The 12,206-nt window shown below is 41.6% G+C and overlaps 1 pseudogene; it reads right to left on the minus strand.

The window, feature by feature from the left end:
- Positions 1-4,644: 4,644 nt before the first annotated feature.
- Positions 4,645-12,206, minus strand: part of LOC130886553 (DNA-(apurinic or apyrimidinic site) endonuclease-like) — a 38,122-nt pseudogene continuing 30,560 nt past the window's right edge.

The raw sequence follows: 12,206 nt of genomic DNA on the forward strand, positions 1-12,206 counted from the left end.
TGACCCTTGTATCCCTAATCTCTCCAAGACTTTTATCATAAAGGGATGTTGAATTTTGTCAAATGCTTTTTCAGCGTCTAATGAAACGATCATATGGTTTTTTTCTTTCAGTTTATTTATATGATGGATTACATTGATAGATTTGCGTATGTTAAACCAGCCCTGCATCTCTGGTATGAAGCCTACTTGATCATAATGGATAATTTTTCTAATGTGTTCTTGGATTCGGTTTGCCAGAATTTTGTTGAGGATTTTTGCGGCGATGTTCATGAGTGAGATTGGCCTGTAATTTTCTTTCTTGGTTGGGTCTTTGTGTGGTTTTGGTATCAGAGTTACTGTAGCTTCATAAAAGGAATTTGGCAATGACTCTTCTGTTTCTATATTGTGAAATACCTTAAGGAGTATAGGTATTAGGTCTTCTTGGAAGTTCTGGTAGAATTCCGCATTGAAACCATCTGGTCCTGGACTTTTTTTGGAAGGGAGGTTTTTGATAACCGCTTCTAATTCTTCACGACTAACAGGTCTATTTAGTTTGTTCACCTGGTCCTGGTTTAACTTTGGTATATGGTGTTTATCTAAAAAGTGTCCATTTCTTTTACATTTTCCAGTTTTGTGGCATACAGGCTTTTGTAGTAAGATCTAATGATTCTCTGAATTTCCTCTGTGTCTGTGGTTATGTCTCCCTTTTCATTTCTGATCTTATTAATTTGCAAATTCTCTCTCTGCCGTTTGATTAGTTTGGATAGGGGTTTATCAATCTTGTTGATTTTCTCCAGGAACCAGCGTTTTGATTTATTGATTCTTTCAATTGTTTTCTGTGTCTCTATTTTGTTGATTTCAGCCCTCAGTTTGATTATTTCCAGTCTTCTACCCCTTCTAGGTGAGTCTGCTTCTTTTTTTTCTAGAGCTTTCAGGTGGGCTGTTAAGTCTCCAATGTGTGCTTTCTCTGTTTTCTTTAAGTGGGCAGTTAGTGCTATGAACTTTCCTCTCAGGACTGCTTTCATAGTGTCCCATAGGTTTGAGTATGTTGTTTCTTTATTTTCATTGTCTTCAAGGAAGACTTTAATTTCTTTCTTTATTTCTTCCTTAATCCAGGTATGGTTCAGTAGTTGACTATTCATTTTCCATGAGTTTGTAGGCTTTCTGGGGGTAGCATTGTTGCTGAATTCTAGCTTTAATCCATGGTGATCTGATAAGATACAGGTGGTTATTAATATTTTTTTGTAACTGTGAATGTTTGCTTTGTTACCGAGTATGTGGTCGATTTTTGAGAAGGTTCCATGAGCTGCAGAGAAGAAGGTATATTCTTTCCTATTTGGGTGGAATATTCTATAGATGTCTGTTAAGTCCATTTGATTCATTACCTCCATTAATTCTCTTATTTCTCTGTTAGGTTTCTGTCTAATTGACCTGTCCATTGGTGAGAGAGGAGTATTAAAGTCTCCTACTATTAATGTGTGCGGTTTGATGGCTGCCTTGAGTTTTAACAATGTTTCTTTTACGTATGTGGGTGCTTTTATATTAGGGGCATAGATATTCAGGATTGAGATTTCATCCTGATGAATTGTTCCTGTTATGAGTAGAAAATGTCCCTCTCCATCTCTTCTGATTGATTTAAGTTTGAAGTCAACTTTGTTAGAAATTAGTATGGCCACACCTGCTTGTTTCCTAGGTCCATTTACTTGATAAGCCTTATGCCTGTCTTTGTGGTTGAGGTGTGTTTCTTGTAAACAGCAGAATGTTGGATCCTGTTTTCGTATCCAATCTCTTAGTCTGTGCCTTTTTATAGGTGAGTTGAGTCCATTGACATTAAGTGATATTAATGACCAGTGGTTGTTAACTCCGGTCATTTTTTTTAGTAGTAGATTTTGTGTGTTTCCCTTCTTTGAGATGTGCTGGTAAAGGGTCTCTAGATGTCTGAGTTACTGTGGTCATTGTTGGACTCCTTGATTAGTGATTTTCCTTCTATTGCTTTCTGTAAGGCTGGATTTGTGGCTACGTATTGTTTAAATTTGTTTTTATCCTGGAAAATTTTGTTTTCTCCATTTATAGTGAACGAAAGCTTGGCTGGGTATAGTAGTCTGGGCTTGCATCCATGGTCTCTTAGTTTCTGCAGTACATCTATCCAGGACCTTCTGGCTTTCATGGTTTCCATAGAGAAGTCAGGTGTAAGTCTGATAGGTTTACCTTTATAAGTAACTTGGCCTTTTTCCTTTGCTGCTCTTAGTATTCTTTCTTTATTCTGTATGCTTTGTGTTTTGATTATCATATGGCGAGAGGATGTTTTTTTTTGATCCAGCCTATTTGGTGTTCTGTATGCTTCTTGAACCTTCATAGGTATATCTTTCTTTAGGTTGGGAAAGTTTTCTTCTATAATTTTATTAAATATATTTTCTGGACCGTTGAGCTGCGCTTCTTCTCCTTCTTCTATTCCTATTATTCTTAGGTTTGGTCTTTTTATTGTGTCCCATATTTCCTGAATGTTTTGTGATGAGAATTTGTTGGCCTTGCTGTTTTCTTTGATCAGCGTGTTTATTTTCTCTATGGTATCTTCAGAATCTGAGATTCTTTCTTCTATCTCTTGTATTCTGTTGGTTATGCTTGCTTCTGTAGTCTCTATTTGTTTACCTAGATTTTCCCTGTCCAGCTGGCCTTCTGTTTGTGTTTTCTTCTTTGCCTCCATTTCAGTTTTTAAGTCTTGAACTGTTTCCATTATTTGTTTGATTGTTTTTCCTTGGTTTCCTAGGGTATCATTCACTGATTTACTCAATTCTTCAAACTTTCTGTTATACTTCTCATCCATTTCTATAAGGGCATTTTTTACATGCTGTTTAAGGGCGTCAATCACTTTCATAAAGTCAATTTTATCTACTTCTTCATGATTAAGGTGTTCATGTCCTCCTGTTGTGAGGTCGCTGGGTTCTGGTGGTTTCATATAGTTTTTCAGATTGTTGGGTGAATTCTTGCATTGGCGCCTGCCCATCTCTTTCTCCGAATGCTCCCCTATGGATCTTCTTTTAACGGATCAGGTCTCCTTGCCTACTGATGTACTTTCCCAGTGATGGCACCCTGCAGTGATAGCTCTCCTGGTGCTCCAGTGATGTCTCTCCTGGTACCAATATCAGCTCTCCGTGCCCAAAGACGGCTCTCCTGGTACCCAGATTAGCTCTCCCACTGATGGCTCTCCTGGTGCCAAGATCAGATCTCCGTGCAGGTTGGGTAGTTCGTAAACAAAGCTCCTACCTTGCTTGGTGCAGGCAGGCCAGTGAACCAAAGGAAGTCTCGCCTGCCTACTTGCCCTGAGGATTTGCCCCCAGCGCCAGACAGACTGAGCTGGATGGTGTTATGTGCCCAAAGAGGAAAGGGGGCAGAAGGAAGAAGGGTTCTGGATGCAAGCTGGGTGGGACAAGAAGAGAGAGGCAGTATGCAGGGTGTAGAGCCCCTGCAGGGAGCCCAGGGAGTATAGGGTGGGGGATGAGGAACTTCAGAGTTCCCTGTCCAGGGCTGCTTCCGCCGCCGCCGGTCAGGTCACAAACTCACCCCGCTGCTGTCTCTCCTGGTGCCTAGATCAGATCTCCGTGCAGGTTGGGTAGTTTGTAAACAAAGGCCTTACCTTGCTTGGTGCGGGCAGGCTGGAGAAACAAAGGAAGTCTCGCCTGCCTACTTGCCCTGAGGATTTGCCCCCAGCGCCAGACAGACTGAGCTGGATGGTGTTATGTGCCCAAAGAGGAAAGGGGGCAGCAGAAATCAAACTCTTACTATTTGCTGATGGTATGATAGTAGACATCAAAAGAACAAATAATCCAATTTTTAAAAAAATGGGGTACAGACTTAGAGAATTCTCAACAGAGGAATCTAAAATGATGACACTTAAGGAAATACTTGACAACCTTAGCCATCAGAGAAATGCAAATCAAAGCAACTTCGAGATACCATCTTATACTTGTCAGAATGGCCAAGATCAAAAACACTGATGACAACTTGTGCTGGAGAGGATGTGGAGTAAGAGGAACACTCTTCCATTGCTGGTGGGAGTGCAAGCTGGTACAGCCCCTTTGGATATCAGTATAGTGATTTCTCAGAAAATTAAGAACCAACCTACCTCAAGTCCCAGCAATACCACTTTTAGGTATATACCCAAAAGATGTTCAATCATACTACAAGGACATGTGCTCAACTATGTTCATAGCAGCATTATTCATAATAGCCAGAACCTGGAAACCAGCCAGAAGCCCCTCAACTGAAGAATGGGTAAAGAAGATGTGGCACATTTACACAATGGAGTAAAAAATAGTGACATCTTGAAATTTGCAGGTGAATGGATGGATCTAGAAAACACCGTATTGTGTGAGGTAACTCAGACACAGAAAGACAAATATCATATTTACTCACTCATAAGTGGCTTTTAGACATAAAGCAAAGAAAAACCAATGGACAGTTCACAATCCCAGAGAACCTAGACAACAAAGCAAACCCTAAGAGAGACATACATGGATCTACATGGAAAGAAGGAAAAGACAGGATCTCTGAGTAAATTGGGAGTGTGGGGATCACAATAGAGGGTAGAAAGGGAGAGGGGAGGAAGAGAGGGGAGTAAACAAAAATGTATAGCTCAATAAAAACAATTTTTAAAAAGCTTTGGGCCTAAAGGATACTAAATGAGATAAGAAGACACCAGACTTTCCCCTGGCATAAAGGTACTTCAGGAGGGGGTCCCAGTGCCAGGTAAAGGGTGACGGAACAGTGGTTACTACCAAAGCTTTGGAACAGATCTTGCTGTCACATAATTCAAGTAAGAGAGAGTGTGACAACCAAAAACTATCATAGCACCAATCAACATTCTTGGACAAACATTCATTATGTAAGTACAAAAGTATAAGCATAGGTGGTATTGGAGTAGAGATGCCGGAAGTTGTCAGCCAGTGGTAAATTATGAAGCAGTTCCCCAAAGTCGTATTTTTTGGTGTTACAAAGGCCAATTTCTTCATGAGCCACAATGAGATCCCCACACAGCACATGTGGCTTACGGGAAGTCGAGTCCTTCCGAAACTTGGGAAAGGCTTCACGCCAACACTGGAAGCAGTATTCCAGTCTTATCAGACCCGTCTGCACCGGGGACATTGTCAGTTACCACGACAAAGAAGTCAAACTCAGTCACAATCCCCTGCCTTCTTGTCATGCTCTTCCTCACTAATGCCGTAAGAGGCTGTGAGTGGCGCTGGCCGGAAAACAGAGCCACACCACCATAGCTTCTCAGACGAGTGGAGCGGTACCCACTGGTCTTGCGGTTCAGCCGGGAGTTTGTTCTTACAGCATTGAGTCTCATGGAGGTACACGATATGCTGTTTCTTCCTTCCCCCAATCTAAACTTTTCTTCTTGACCCAGGCTCGAAACCTATCTACCTTCTAGGAGCATATCTTGCGTGTGGCAGACTGGCTGCTCAGTGAGGCTTTCTGACTGGACTGTCCTTGTACAGGACAAGGCCCACTCCTGCAACCTTTCTCTGGTTTCTCTTCGCACCCAGTTACTCTTCTTGGTCTCTGACTTTGACCAAATGCCTTCCCTGTCTTCTGAAGCTGTTGCCTTCTTCCCAGGCTTCAGCACCACTCTGATGAAAGCCCTTCGGCACTTGGAGCATCAAAGCAGTGTTTTTACTGCCCCGCCGCCTGTAGATGACAAGGAGTGCGTGAAGTTATAAGGAGAGGGAGCCGCTGAACCCACTAGAACAATCTGCTAGTTGCATCACAACGTGCTGTTCCAGGTGAGCCTGATGTCTTCATTGTATTTATTTATATTTTTTTTCACACAGGGTCTTATGTAACCCAGACCAGCCTCAGACTCACTATGTAGCTCATACTAACCTTGAACTCTTAATTCTTCTATCTCTTGAGTAAGTGCCTGTTGGGGTCACAGCAATGTGCCACCAAACCTGCCTTTTAATTTTACCTTTTCAGACTCTAGGCAACCTGATGGGCCTGTTGCAAAAGCAACTTGAAAATGAAAACACTTCCCACCAAGGCTCCTCTACTCTACAAAACTTCCCCCAATACCAGACAGCCTTGCCTTCCAAAGCCTTCTGGAAGCAGTCAGTCATTCCCAAGACCTGGAAGGTTCTGCCACAGATAGCCACTTGATAAACGTTTCCAAGAAATGTTGGCAAGGTATTTCATAAGGCACAATGGAACACAAGGGGTCAGGATTCAGAGGAAAAAGAATAGAAAAGCGAACTAGTACAAACTTCTGTACTTTTTCTTTTTCAAATACTTTTGGAAAAGTTAACATTGTGGATGACATCCTTTAGGCATCACTAAAACCCCCATCTTCTGTCCCTCCCTACCCCACCTTCTGTCCCTCCCTACCCCACCCTCTGTCCCTCCCTACCCCACTCTCTGTCCCTCCCTACCCCACCCTCTGTCCCTCCCTACCCCACCTTCTGTCCCTCCCTACCCCACCCTCTGTCCCTCCCTACCCCACCGTCTGTCCCTCCCTACCCCACCTTCTGTCCCTCCCTACCCCACCCTCTGTCCCTCCCTACCCCACCCTCTGTCCCTCCCTACCCCACCTTCTGTCCCTCCCTAGCTCTGCTCCTTTTTCTGAGAGGACGTGAGGCAAGCTATTTGTGTACCAATGTTGGCACCCTAGGGCTGGAATTTTAGCTCTGCTACTTAGGGAAATGATTTCTGAGTTACTGAGTCTTAGGGCTCTTTCTGTTAGGTTTCTTTTGCTTTTTTTTTATTTATAGTCAAATATCTTCTTGACACGTGGACTAGAACTTAAATTGTAACCCCGGGCTGTCTCAAGCTCATGATTCTCCAGCCTCAGCCTCCCGAGTACTAGAATTGCAGTCATGAACCACAATGTGTAGCTTGTCTGTTTGTTAGATTGCTTTTGTACCGCTGAGGATTGAATCAGTATCAAATGGTGATGCAGCTGGGAAGGAGAGACTCACAGATGTGTAGAGAAAACCTGCCAAGTTTATCCACTGAGCCAGAGACAAGAGCGGCAGTGGAGTCTTAGAGAATGGGCAGGAATATTTGTTTGCTGGTTTGTTTATTGATATGTAGCCCAGGCTGGCCTAGACTCTCGGTAACTATCACTCCTACGTGCTGGGATTCCAGGCTTGAGACACTAAGCCCTGTTACCACCTCAACTTCTAGTCACTTTAACTGCCTTCCATGAGAGTGTGTTACATCATCCGATGACTCGCTGACTAAATTGGAATTGAAAATTAGTTGGGCATCATTTTTTTTTTCTTAGTTTCACAAGGTTAGCATGAGGACTGCACTTCCTTGTCAAATATAAGGTCTTTTCTGCAGGTCAGTGGGCGATTCCTCGGAGGGACAGAATTCAGGCCTCCCTCCCACTGCGTTTCCTTTCTCTTCTTTGTGGCCTGGTCTCTACTGAAGACCCAGACCACAGACCTCACTGCTGACAGACTCGTCCTGGCTTCACTGTCAACATTAGGTTACAGTATGATCAGCCTGCAGCTGCCTGAGCCTGCTGGGGCATAGAAAGTTCCCTGGGGTAACTTAAATTTAGATCTAGCAGCTTTCCCTGCTTGACAGGTGTGAATCCGTGCAGTGTTAGAACTCTAGACCAAATGAGCAAACTAAAGCAGCCAAGTGCTGGCTCCACATTCATTTCATGGTTTCCAGGCCTTCCTCTATCAAGATTAAAAGAGACGAGGGCCAATACTCAAATGATAATTATTAACCTGGCCTTTAATCTTCTTTCTCCAATCAAGTATGATATTAGAGCTTCGTATCTGAGTTAAGTTTTAGAGTTTTCCAGAATGAGTCTGAGTTCAGTTCTACAGTAGCATTCTTTCTGCATCAAAATAGAACCGTGGTTTCTATGCCGGGCCCTCCAGCACAGACCAGATGCAGAAGGGCCTCCTCCCAACCCCCACCCCACCATCACCCCCAATTTAATACCACCACTGAAGGGGTTGGGCAGAGGCCAAGCCGCAGGGTTTCCTGGAGGCCCAAGGCCTTGGTTGTCTGCAAGCACTCTCCCTTCCTGCCACCAAGGCTGGCGATACTTCCTCAGCTTCTCAGCTGACCCTGTGGCACACATTAATTTATTTTTCCTGAATTCAGCTTGTCAAAATATTCTAGGGTCAAGACCCTTGCTGTTTCCAAGCCAACCCCTCCCCTTCGCATTTCCCAGGGATCATCTTGAGAAGGTGACTCTTTTGTCTAGTTTCAAACCAGCTGACTCAGTGGAATCACAGCTGTGTGTGTGCGCGCATGCGCGAGCACGCGTGTGAGTTTGAGTGTGCTAATGCAGGAGTGCATGTGTGCGTGTGTGTACTTCCATGTGCTATGACATGCATGTGGACATCAGAGGAGTGATTCTCATGGATCCATTCAGTCCTCTTGTTTGGTGGTAAGTGTCCTTACCTGCTGAGCTTGGTCCCCTGACCCCATGAAGCTTCTAGAGATTGACTTTTTTCATCTATCATAAAGCATCTGAGGTTCATTCATTTTTTTTCCTGCAGGTGTCAGAAGTTCGTCCCTTTTATTGCTCGGGGAGTTCCTCAGATTGAATATACCACAGTTTGGATAACCATTGACCAGATTTAGGGACATCTGAGTCATTTCCAGCTTGAGCTAATCATGAATCAAGCTATCATAAACATTCTTATACGAGTTTATCATGTGAAGATAAGCTTTTATTTCACTTGGGTGGCCACTTAGATGAGTGACGGCTGGGTTGCCTGTTAAACACAGTGTTACTTTATAAGAAACTGCAAGACTACTGGTCGGTGGTGGTGCACACCTTTAATCCCAACACCTGAGAGGCAAAGGCAGGCAGCCTGGTCTACAGAGTGAATTCCAGGACAGCTAGGGCTGCTACACAAAGAAACCCTGTCTCTCAGGGAGAGAGAGAGAGAGAGAGAGAGAGAGAGAGAGAGAGAGAGAGAGAGAGAGAGAGAGCGAGAGAGAGAGAGAGAGAGAGAGCTCAATAAATGTTTTTCTAAAGAGAGAATGCTCCTCTGTCTTGTCAGTGGAGCAAATCAATATTGTGTTGATCTAATAAGTCACTATGCTCAGCAACAGTAAGACTAAAATTTGAACAGTAAGACTAAAATTTTAGTAAGACTAAAAACTGAACAATCATATGACCAGGTGCACCATTTCTGGGTATATATCCTACATTCCTGTGTATATTCTGGACTTTTGGATATATACTCTGAATTTTATATGGATATATAAAATAGTTCTGTCTATCTGTCTGTCTGTCTCTGTGTCTGTGATACAAAAGCAGAAAAGAGATCAGTGAAGGATGGAGAGAAGGGAGGAAGGGGACGATCTAGAGATGAGGTCAGACTATATGATCCATTTTAAATCATCTTTATGAAAAGCAATACCACATATAGTATACACCACTAACAGAAGAGAAATATTCAAGTACTTCTATATCAATGACACCTAAACCTTCTGCTAACAAAAAGTCAATCAATAGAACTGTATCCTTAAATTACCTTCGTCTCTCATATGTCTCCGTCACTTAAAGCCATTGCCAAAATCTCCTTTAGAGGAGACTAAAAGGAACTTCAACACACACACCTGAGAACATTCACACACAATCACATGCATACATGCACACCACGCGCACACACACCCACACCACACGCACACACACATGCGTATGTTTTAGAATTCAATGGCATAAGTTCAGCAACTCTTTTCTCTAGTAGTCTCCAATAATTACTTTATTGGTTTATTGAACCCAATAAATTTCCAGATATTAGAAGTATAATTTTAAGAGATGTAATCTTTGAAACAAAATTTTGTTACAACAAATTAGACGGTTTTGTATATACTGATGCATAGATGGTAAAGGCTGCTTGTTCGTTCACAGCCAACTCACACAGAAATATGCTAATTAAAACACTGCTTGCCATATTAGCTTAGGCGTCTTATTAACTAACTCTTACATCTTAAATTAACCCATTTTTATTATTTTGCGTGTCACCACAAGGCTGTGACTTACTGGGTAAAGTTCAAGTATCTGTCTCCTTCAACAGTTACATGGCATCTCTCTGACTCCACCTTCTTTCCTTCTCTATTTCTGCTTAGAATTCCCACCTTGCTCTATTCTGTGATGCCATAGGCCTAAGTAGCTTCTTTATTCATTAACCAATAAAAACAACATATACAGCAGGACTTCCCACACCATTCCCCTTTTCTGTCTAATTAAAAGGTTTTAACTTTAATATAGTAAAATTATGAATACAAAACAATCATCAAACAATAATTATAATTACAATATTTAGTCCACTTACATTTGACAAATTAAGGAAAATACTCTATCATCTATTCTATCTTTGTGAGTCTAAAGTTTTATATCTAATTTATCCTTTATTATAACTAAGGAAAACTATAACTATCTTTCTTCAACTCTTCAAAGACCCCAGAAGGATACAATATTACCTAAGTAAACTGGAAGTGCATTGTAAGCAACTTTCAAAACTCTAGAATTGATAGAGTCACCTAAGGTTCTTCTGTAACATTGGGGCATCCATCTTCAAACCATTCAAAGGCTTACAGAATATGGTATTTAAATGTTTTAAGAGCTTAGACGTTTCTTAACAATGAGACACATCTGCTCCTGGCAGCACCAATTTACTTCAAGAAGATGATGGGCATTGAAGAAGTTCCTTGTGGAATTTGTTAGCCATTTGGGCAGGAAACTGCTCTTGCCTGGACTGCTTGATGGTATGCTGTGTGAACTAGGCATGCAAGATCCACAAAAAAATAATTACTGAACTTATATAAAGGTGACACAGTCCTTCAGTGTTCCTACTTCATAAAAAATGTCTGCCAGACGTTCTGCAGGATACAGAAGAAAGTGACTGACAAACTGCCAATACAGGCGAAACAGTCTTTCAAATTTCCTGCTTTATGGAAAAGTCTGCCAGATACTATGGGCCTGTAGGCTGAAGTATTCATCTTATAGAATATACCCCCTTTAAATATAAACAACATTTATAAACAATAATTTAGGGAATTTGGGTATTGTTCTCTAGACTACTTTCTGTTGATTGTGGGTGCTGTTAATCAGGTCTTTCATGGGGTCTCCTGTATGGGAGGTCCATCTCAGCTAGAAATCCTGAAGCTGTCATGGGATGTTGAACCATCTGGGCCACTGCTTCAGGGGGTCTTGTTTGATCAAACCATATTATCCAGTAAAGAATCCACAGCTTTCTATCCTCTGTAGAAACAAAAGCAGAATCTCTTTTCCAAAGCATCAAATTCTTAGACCCAAATTATGAAATCAAGATACCTTTAATATATATATATATTTTAAAGGTATCTTGATTTCATAATATATATATATATATTATATTTAGCTTAGCAGCCTGTACAATGAAATGTCTTTCTGTACTTAACTTATTTACAGTCAAAAAATTTCAAAGAAAACACAATAATACATGTAATCCAGACTCTGTATATTTTCCATCTTTATGTGGTCTGTTTTTCTTACTCTATTACTTTTTCTACAAGTTTAATATTTATTTTATTATTTTACTCCTTTAATCTATGACTGTCTATACTCTTTTATATTATAACTGTCTATACTCATTTTCCTCTCTCTCCCAAGCCTATGTACATTTATCCAATGTACCCATTGATGTGACCCATTTTGACCCATTCAGAGGTCTTTTTTATCTGAATCTGTCTTTGCTGAGTATCTGTAATCATTTTCTGACCAGGAGCATTTTTTTAAATGCAAAGTGGACATGGCTAGGACCAACTCAACTGCCCTGTCTGTCAGCTCCACCCTGTCCAACATGGCAGAGGCATGCATGTTCACTACCTCTGAAAGCCATGCACATAGCCCCAACTCCACCATCACAGTGGGTCTATGTCACCATTAAGCAATTTGTAACACGCTGCTCAAAGACCCCATTTAAGTACTTGGCCAGAGCTGTTCTTTCAAATATCATGAAATAGGAAGCACTCCCCTAAAGAAGCCATGCAGCCTTCACTGCCAATGCTGAGTCAGGAAAACCTCTCTTAAAGAAGCCATGGTGCCTCTGCTTGCCACCAGCAAACAGAGCCCATCCGGAAAAAAAAAAATGTGACTACCAAGAAGCACTAAATTCTGCTCTAGAATTATGAAGCCATAAAACAATCACACACCAGTTCAGAAGAATGGGTAATAAAAAGGGTTATTTATTTGAGGGGAAAATTTA

Source organism: Chionomys nivalis, chromosome 14, assembly GCF_950005125.1.
Source record: "Chionomys nivalis chromosome 14, mChiNiv1.1, whole genome shotgun sequence".
Taxonomy (NCBI): Eukaryota; Metazoa; Chordata; class Mammalia; order Rodentia; family Cricetidae; genus Chionomys; species Chionomys nivalis.